The following is a 10,012-nucleotide window of genomic DNA, read 5'->3' on the forward strand; positions in this document are numbered from 1 at the left end:
AATTTAATTTTTAAAGATGAACATGAGATAGTTTCAAAACACAAAAGTTTATGATATCTCTGCTTCAAGACCCTCAGAAACTTACAAAATCAAAACCCATTCTCTATTCACTTCATCAGTATTTTCTAGAGGGAATAAAATATAAAAATAATGTTTTCCTTTTAGCCTTATACATAATGCTTTAAAATTTAGGATACTATTTATAAGTACCTAAAGTAGCTTTCTACCTCTCTATCTCTGCCCCTGTAGCTTGCTTGTTCTGACAAGAATTCCACTAAAAGAGTTTGGTTACTGACTGGGGTATCTAACAGGAGCATAATTTTTCATATGCCTAGGCAATTTCTTTTCATTTTTAAGGTAATGTTGTGGGGAGAAGGAGAATAATCATTAATTTTGGAACTACTGTGCAGAATTAAGTATCACACTAGATCCACAAACTAGATTAAAAACCTTTCCTATACACACATACACTTGCTACAGCTTCTTTTTGCTCACGGAATTAAAACGAAACCAAACAAATAAACAGGTTGAAGGCTAAAAATGAGGAAAACTGAGTGAGGGTGTAGGAGGGGAAGCACTTACCATAACCCAATTTAAAAACTTGTAATTATTTCAGCAGAAGCAATCTGCTGAAGACCGATACCTCAGGGAAGTTAGAGTCTTAAGTGCTTCTCCTTGTCATCATAAGCATGATTCAGCATTTGGAATGAAACTATGTTTACTGTCTTTCAGATTGAGAGTGTCAAATATCTTTGGTGCCACCTAACACTTTTCTCATCTGCCTAAGAAAACTTCAGGACTGCCATGGGTTTTCAGCCTCACATGGCCACCAAAATCTAAAAAGCTTTCTTCTTTCCATGTTACCAAAGCATAAATTTAATTTATCTTGCTTTTGTAGTGTTGTCAGATGAACTTAAGTTATCTTCTATACTCTAGTGTAACAAAATGACTGAGTTCTTCCCTTCCCGAGCATAGAGGGTAGGTACCTGCTACTGAGATATCTGAAACCCAGCTGCTGGGGGTGAACTTGCCCCAACATGGAGGAACCTTCCACTGGTGATTCTACCAAGCACCTTTTATAACCATCTGCCACATGCCAAGAGCCAACTGCTTTAGGTCCTGCACATTTCTAGGGTGTCGACATAAAATGTCGAAACCTGTAGAGAATTTTTATAAAAATTTATTTGAGCCAAACAGAGGACATGCCGAGAAGTAAGATCTCAACAGTCTGAGAAAATGCTTCTTAGAAAGGCAGCTGCAGCTTCTTTTATTCATTTGGAATTAAGGAGGGAACATAAGGAAGATGACATGAAGGTAGGAGAAAGCAAGACAGTGATTGGATTACATGATAGTTGACAAGTTTATGTACTCTCTTGAGACTGGTTTCCCTTCTGAGGGGTCTGAAAAGAGGCATTTCAAAGGTGTGTTAACCTAGATGCACAGAAACAATGGACAGGGCTTGCTCAGAGCAAAGATAAGCCTTTCACTAAAGGTATATGCCTAGGATGCAACTACGGACCATCATCTGCCCAGTTAGAAATTTATGATCAGATCACCCTGATGTTACTTTCCATAGAACCCCTTTTTGTTCCACAAGAGAGAAACAAATTTTCCCCACGTGTTCATTAGTCACCAAAACTCATTATAAAATGTATGTAATGTAAGGATTGAAAGGGGCTGTAAATGTTATTAATGCCCACATTTTTGTTTTACAACTGATGAAATCAAGGCCCAGATGTATTAAGTATCTTATCTAAGGTTATTTAGTTAGCTAAACATATAGTCAAGACTAAAATGAGAAACTGCTTGGTAGAGAGAGCAGTGTGTGGGCTTCAAATCCATCCTCTTTCTAAGTTCTTGAACCTGGACCTGGTTCTCTAGTCTCCCTAAGCCTCAGTTTTCTCCCTGTTGAGGATGCTAATATTGAACATTCACATATTGTTTAGTCTGCCAGGCACTAGTTTTAACAAGGCACATGTAATCTTTACCCTCAGAGTAACTCTGTGAGTTTTTTTTGGGGGGGTTTGTTTTGTTTTTACAAATGGGTAAATTGAGGTTCAAAATTGTTGAAGAACATACTTAAGGTAACACAACTAGCAAATGACCAAACTAGGATTTAATGGCATAATATCGTATCAGCAATGTCAATTTCCTTCCCTATATCCCAGACATCCTGACTCTTGGTTCAATATTGAGCCAAGACACCTTTGTTCTGAGCGCTAATTGCTGTGTGTGTTCACATATTTCTTACATTATATAGTTTTATTCAGGTGTATTTTAGTAGTTTACATAATGTAAGTACTATATGCACCTATAATCTCATTCATTGTTAACAATAGTTGTGAACATTAAGAAGATAGCCAGAAATGAAACAAAGACTACAAGTTTACTACTTACAAAGAAAAAAAAATTAATATAGAGTTTATAAAAGATTTACAGTGCTATCCAGGAAAAAATCCTTGAACAGGAGCGGACCAGTGACTTTTGGGTCTTTGAGATTAGAACAGCTCATTTAGTAGGCCCCCACCTACTTGTTACTTGAATTCTTAAAAGCAAAATTATAGATGTCTAAAAATAGCCAAGGAAATCTTCCCACGTCAGTGATTCTCAAAGAGTTAGGACCAAGAATGAGGTGAAAATATATGATCCTTGAAAAGATGAAATAAAAATACTAAATATATTTTAATGGGCACTTTAAATTTTATTTCTGCTTTATAAGAATCTGTGCAAGTATTTTTAAAATAAATTTTTAAAGCGTCAATATAAAGTGGCACCAAGAAACTTACTTAGATTTAAAGGTCTTGAGGGTAAAGGAAATGTGAACTTTTTCCTTAGGCAGGCATCTACTTTGTTCGTAAGTCAGGGTAGCACTGAAAACAAGCTTCAGCAAATGTTGATGATGTCAGTTGAATAATGTTGTCTCTGGAACATAGCCTCCTGTTTAATAGCAGCAGGAAGGTTGTGGGTAAGCAGAAATGTCCCAAGAAACTCATGCAGAGAACATGAATAAGTATTAGTTTCTGAGGTGGGAACCAAAGCAAAATGGAGAAATTAGGTTCTTCAGAGTAAATCTGGTTATGATTCAGTAAAAGAGGCAACTGAGCCAAGGGTAAACAGTCTGAGAAACTGGAGATTTGTTCAGTTCCACATCAGGACACCTGTTATATAACCTGGAGATGGCTTGAATCTCAGCAGTAAATGCTTAAAATAAACTTGACCCCTGTTTGCAATGTTCTAATATGATTTTTTTAAATAAATGAATCTGAGTAACGAAAATAGAACAACAATAGCAATGGACAGGGTTTATGTCTGTGCACGATTAGCTTTAAAATAAGAATGTTGTGTTTTAATTCAGCAGCCTTGAAACATGTAGGCATTGACCTAATTTCTTCCAAGCCAAGAGGAAGACACTTTACACACAGGGCACATAAGCCTGAGAGTAACAGGTGCTGTTTCCTCAGCAAATACCTTGGCCTCAAAAGCAAATCTCCTTCATTCCTCCTCTATCAGCAAAAGCATCCTGTAAAGCCAAAAAATGAACAACAGAAATGTAGAGACTCTTTGACAGTTATCTTTGAGTTACATATTGAAGTTTATTTTCCAAATAACTCTTTCAAGGGGTGTAATAAAACAAAAGGAGAAAATGGTTCCATCAAACTTCCATCAAGGAGAAATTTAACAATTTAACGGAAAGTATCTTTTTTAATATTCTCTAGACCACACTGTAAATAATCTCCTTTCCTTCCTGCCTAACTCTGAGCCCTAGCCAAGTTTCTGAGAACTGTGACAACTTGATATGTGATAAGAAGCGAGAAACTGGTGTCAGGGCATCTAAAAATATTTTTTTTTTCTAGTAAGAGTGGAGTAATGTGAGTTCTAAAAATACATTTCAATAGTCAAGGATGGAGGAAGGCAGCTTTTCCTGAGCATGTGCTCTTCACCACCAACCTGATCCTCCTCAGGTTTGGAGATAGTTCTATACTCACAAAGATGGCTTTCCAAAAGGGGGTCTCAAAGTCAGCAGGGTGAAATTCCAGCTTTTCTATCATCATGCTCACTCTCGACACAACTTATGTACGTTCCTGATCTTAGGCTAGATGTAAAGCAAATTGTCCCTAGACTTATGGAGCTAAAGCAAAAACTCAAAAGCTATCCTGTGGTAGCCTGAAGAGTGGCCTCCCTGGAACCAGTGAATGTTACCTTATGTGGAGGAGGAGATGAGGAAGGAGGAAAGAAGTACTTTGCAGATATGATTAAATTAAGGATCTTGAGATGGAGAGGTTATCCTGATAGGACGTGGATCCTTGTAGGAGAGAAATAATAGAGAGATTTCACACAGACAGATAGTAGAAGGCAATGTGACCATGGACACAGAGATTCTAATAATAGAGACACGAGCCAATATATGCCAGTGGCCACCAGAAGCTGGAAGAAGAAAGGAATGGATTCTCCCCTAGATTCTCTGGAGGGTGTGAGGCCCTGCTCACCCCTGATTTTGGACTTCTGGCATGCAGAACTGTGGAAGAATATATTTCTGTTGAATATATTTCTGAAGAATATATGACTACATTGTAGTAATTTGTTACAGCAACAATAGGAAACTGATACATCTTCTTACGTTTACTTCCCTTTGGCACTGATGCCAACCTGTCTTTGTAGAGCTAGCCCTTCAGGACATTTTTGGCATCTGTAGGGTATTTTTCATTCAAGATGCCAAAGCAATTTACAACCATGTAAAATGGGCTCAGTTTTCTACCTCGTGGGACATTCAAGCAATATCAGAACCTTCTACAATTTGCAAGATGCCTGGATCATTTTATTTTATTTTATTTTATTTTATTTTATTTTAACTTTCTAATAAGTAAAGAAATGCCAAAACAGGGTTGAAAAAATTATAGTGTAATTTAAATACAATTAGCCAACTAATGTTTAGCAGAAGGAATACCATTCATATAGCTTCAATTAGAGTTAAGAGCAAAATTTTAAATTTGGGGTCTGTGGTAGACAGACTGCTGGACCACGACCCCCACCCCCCACGCCCCACCCGCAGATCTTCCTTCAAGCAGAACTCATTTTGCCAACTGCTAGAAACATCTTCAGCAAGTGATATCCACCTGCCAACTCCTTCAGTATGTCCCTCTACTACAGAGAGCTACGCCATTCAAGGTTATTCCTTGCCTGGACAAGTCCTTACTCTGTGATTGAGGGAGGCAGGTATGATGGGCTGTGAGTGCTCCCGAAGTATCTCAGGTGATGATTGAGTTTTTCTTAGGCTTGCATCACAATTCTATTTCTCCCTCTGCCCAATTCTGCTTCTGTGCTCCCCTTTTCACAAGAATACCTAATAATAACCCGCATGTCATACTCTGTCTGCTTCCAGAAAACCCAACCTGTGACAGGACCCTTCACAAATGGGAGGTCCGGGTAACCAACACTCTTGAGTTTCACAGAATTTTAAATTCATTCTTTCTCCTTCTGATTTCTCCACTGGGATGGTTCATTTCCATCCAGTTGAAATAAAGAATCATTCCCTAGAGCCAGGGGCCTCTGCCATCTGCTCCGCGTATCTCAGAGCACAAGGCTTCTCTGACCCACATAGAGTTCAGGAGCATGGTTCCTGAAATTTTTCTTTCAGGTTTTTCTAACTGAGGTGTTCTTTAATCAATCAATGGATATTTGTTTAGCACCACCTATGTACCAGGCGCTATTCCATTGTTCTAAGGATACAGTGGTATATGCTCTTATCATAAAGCCCAAATTGTAGCATGTGATAGACTTTAGGTCAACATTTATATACACCTCCCAGGCAAGGTAAAATGAGTTGATTAAGCTAGGTGTAAAACAAATAAGGAATGGTGGGGTCTGTGACAAATTGAAGAGAGCATACCACATCCAAAGAGGTTAGCCCACTACCTTAACCCAGTGACCAAACTTTGTGTTACCAACTAAGACAACAGGTATTATGTGCTTCCGTATGTGATGTAATATAAAGTCTGTACCCTGACTTCTGAATTCTGTTTGACCCAAATGTTTAACCTGAATTAATCAAGTCTTTAGATATGAATTCTAGTCCACAAGACAACTGACCACTCCAACAAGACAATGCCACAGAAAAAAAGAGGAGATGGGGGGAGCCTGATCTAGTGTATAAGTGATAAATGTGACATAACCAAATGCAATGCATGTGTTTTAATTGGATCCTGGCTTGAAAAGAAAATGAATGTAAAAGACATTTGGGCACAAGGAGGAAATTGGAATACGGATTGAGTAAAGGAGACGTTAGGGAATTACGATTGTTTGGGGGCTTTTTTGGGGTGTGATAGTAAGATGGCAGTTATGTAGGAAACTGTCCTTATTTTTTAAAATGTATGCTAAAGTATTTAATGATAAAGTAACATATCTACTTAAGATGGTTCAGCAAAAATATAAATGTATAGATATAGGTTTTTAATTTTATAATAATATAGCAAAATATTAATAATTGTTGAATGTAGAGATAGGCGAAGAGATATTTTTTCTACTTTCCCATAAGCCTTAAGATTTTCATAATCAAAATCTTTAGAAAAGAATCAAAGGAGCAGCCTTTATGGAGCTCTTGTTCATTACTGTTGTGAGAGAATTAGACCTAGTATTACTAGATACTCTGAATGTTCAAAAGATCCTGGAAATCTTGAATTTGTATATAAAATGCTTTTTCCATTTAAGAAAATATTAGAATCAAATTAAAAAAAAAAAAGTCTGCGCAGGCCTCTTACAATGCATTTGGATGCTGAAGCTGACCTCTAGGCTTCTAATTTAGAATGCCTGATTGAGAGCCTTTGCAGCTTAACCCTTTTTCTTACACCTTAGCTCTCTCACCCTCCGTCCCTGATTTTCTTCTTCCTCAAAGTGGTATCTAGCTAACTTGGTCCTTTTCTCACTCTTGCTCTTCTTTTTTTCCCAACTGGCCTCTGCCACTTTGCAGTTTCACTGAGCTATTGGCAGATAATGTGCGAATTAATCAGGCTATGGATTTCTCTGGAGTATCAGGTGATTTAGCAAACTGGGAATTGTTTAATAATTATCCCAGGGCACTAAACATTATCCTAATGACTTAAAATAGTTATTAAACCTCCCCACTTAAGATTATTAAATTGCAACATCTGTCTTCAGGAAGCATTTCTATTGCAGATACTATTTGCAAAACATTTACAACTACTTTTAGTTATATCTCAGACCCCATGATAAGGATATAGTTTTTCCTTATTAATGGCTGAAAACACTAGGCATGGAGTCCTCACAGTAACTTGAGTCCTCTGTATGAGGAGGTGTTAGACCTCGGTAAGCTTCCTGGCTGACAGGCTGCTGCTTATCCAACTGTGCTGCGTTCTCTCCAGCTCTTGTTTGCTTTATTAGCTAATTACCAGGCTGCATATTCAACCCAGGTTCCAACTATATTAAGGGCTATTTACTAGCTAAAATCAATATCCTTTCGATTAGACACCTGGTGTGGCTTTTGGTAACTAAGCATTATTTGGGCTTCACTGCTTTTTCTCCATCAGGGAGATGGGAAAGTGCTTTGTTTTGATTTTTTACACTTAGTGGCTACTGCTTTTAATGGTAGGAGATAAAGGGCAGTGGAGACTCACTCTGCCATGGCAGAGACTAGGAACAAACACATAATATTTACTGCATAAGAAAGGGGGCAAAGAAATTAGCATGGTGACCAGTGATTTTACTATTTTAAAGTTTTTTTCAAATATAGAAATCAATGTTTTTGGATATATGTTTGGTGTTCCAGGCACCACATTAGCCCTAAAAATACAAAGATGAATAAAATAGATTTTTCAACTTGGTCAAGTTGAAAGGAACAACGTTAAAACAATAATTTCTATAAAAGAGTGAAAAAACCAAAAAGGAGAGGTAGAAGTGGGTTTTGCCATGCCATGGCAAAGGGAATGATTCATTCTTTTTAGAGAGAAAAATGCCGAGAAGGCCTTTTTGTTGTTGACAGTGGTAAAATGAACTCCAAAGACCCATTGTAATGTATGTATTTTATTACAGAAATAATCCATTTTCATTTTGGAAACATGAAAATACATAGACAAAAAAGAGAAAAATATCCCTATAATCCCACCACTCAGATCACAATTAACCACTGTTAACTTGCTGTAAACATTATAAGAATGTTTTCTTTGATATACATGCACAACTTCTTAAAATAATAAAAACCAAAAAACGTGCGAAGACGTGGGCTTTGAATCAGATCTTTCAAAACCAGGTCTTGCCACTTACTATATTCTTGACTTCAGGCAACCTGGGTAATCTCTCTGAACATCAGTTTTCTCATCTAGCCTATGAGGTCTGACAATTAAGTTCGTGAACTCATCCTAGAAAAAGTGCTACATACATCATTACTGGATATCACTACGGTCACCTTCGAAGTACTCCCCTTGGGAAACTATGCACTGACCCCAGCTCCTAGTCCACGCTTCAAAGCAACTTTGGAACTCTTTTTCTGGAATGGCCATCAGAGCTGTCATCATATTTCCCTTGATGTCCTGGATGTCATCAAAATGTCTTCCTTTCAATATTTCCTTTATCTTTGGGTAAAGAAAGAAGTCACTGGGGGCCAGATCTGATGAGTAGGGAGGGTGTTCCAATACAGTTATTTGTTTACTGGCTAAAAACTCCCTTACAGACGGTGCTTTGTGAGCCATGAATTGTTGGTGAAAAGTTAGGTCATCTGAATTTTCCACGCAGCCTTTTCAGCATTTCCAAATAATAAACTTAGTTAACTGTTTGTCCAATTGGTACAAATTCATAATGAAGAATCCCTCTAATATCAAAAAAAGTTAGCAATATCGTTGCAACAAGTTCGTGAACTTAATTGTCAGAACTTGTATGTGGGTAATGATATCTATTTTAGTGAAATGTTGTAAAGATGATTGAACACGGCACCTTTTGCTGAGCTGCCACTGAGCTCCCAGATGGCTCAGTTGGTTGGAGTGCATCCTCTCAACCATAAGGTTGCCGGTTTGACTCCCTCAAGGGATGGTGGGCTGCGCCCCCTGCAACTAGCAACGGCAACTGGACCTGGAGCTGAGCTGTGCCCTCCACAACTAAGACTGAAAGGAAAACAACTTGAAGCTGAGCTGCGCCCTCCACAACTAAGATTGAAAGGACAACAACTTGACTTGGAAAAAAGTCCTGGAAGTACACACTGTTCCCCAATAAAGTCCTGTTCCCCTTCCCCAATAAAATCTTTTAAAAAAAAAATTCTTAGAATAAACCCTGGGCTATATAAAGCACTCAACATATTCATTCATTCAACAAACATTTATCAAGAGCTCTCTGCACTAAGCACTTAGATTAGACCACATCGGTGAACTAAATATGGTATTTATTTTAAGCAGTATCATTATTTTTAATATAATGTTCTATAAATCCTCTTTCATTTAACAAAATATCAAGAACTTCTATGACAATAAACATGGATCTATATCATCATTTTTACTGCCTGCATAGTATTTCAAGAAAAAGATATACTATAATTTATTCAATCAATCACCTATTCAGAGGACCTACAAAGATGACTTCGAATCTGTATTATAGATAACATTGCTTTAAATATTTTTGTATTTTTGTCCAACTGATTCTTAAGGGTATATCTTTTAAGTGAAATGATTGAGTCAAAGATGATGAACATTTTTAAAACTTTTTAACACCTCTTACAAGCTTACCCAAGAAAATCTTTCATGTGGAAGGCGTACCAGAGCTGGGTGTTGAAGAGTAAGCAGAAGACAGGTGTGAGGAAGAGTAAAGAAATAAAATGAAGTCACTGTGGTCAAGCTGCTAAATTATTAAACTCAAGGAGGCTGAGACATGAAGAAACAATTCTATTCCTGCTTTAACTAGCCTAGGAACTTAAGCTTTTGAAAGTTCAGTTGTGCACCAATGCTTGGATGTACCTAAATTCCACAGATAAACCTCTGAAGGACTTAAGAAAGAATGTTCATGTGCTGGAGATGTA

The sequence above is a fragment of the Rhinolophus ferrumequinum genome, chromosome 8 (genome assembly GCF_004115265.2).
Source record: "Rhinolophus ferrumequinum isolate MPI-CBG mRhiFer1 chromosome 8, mRhiFer1_v1.p, whole genome shotgun sequence".
NCBI lineage: Eukaryota > Metazoa > Chordata > Mammalia > Chiroptera > Rhinolophidae > Rhinolophus > Rhinolophus ferrumequinum.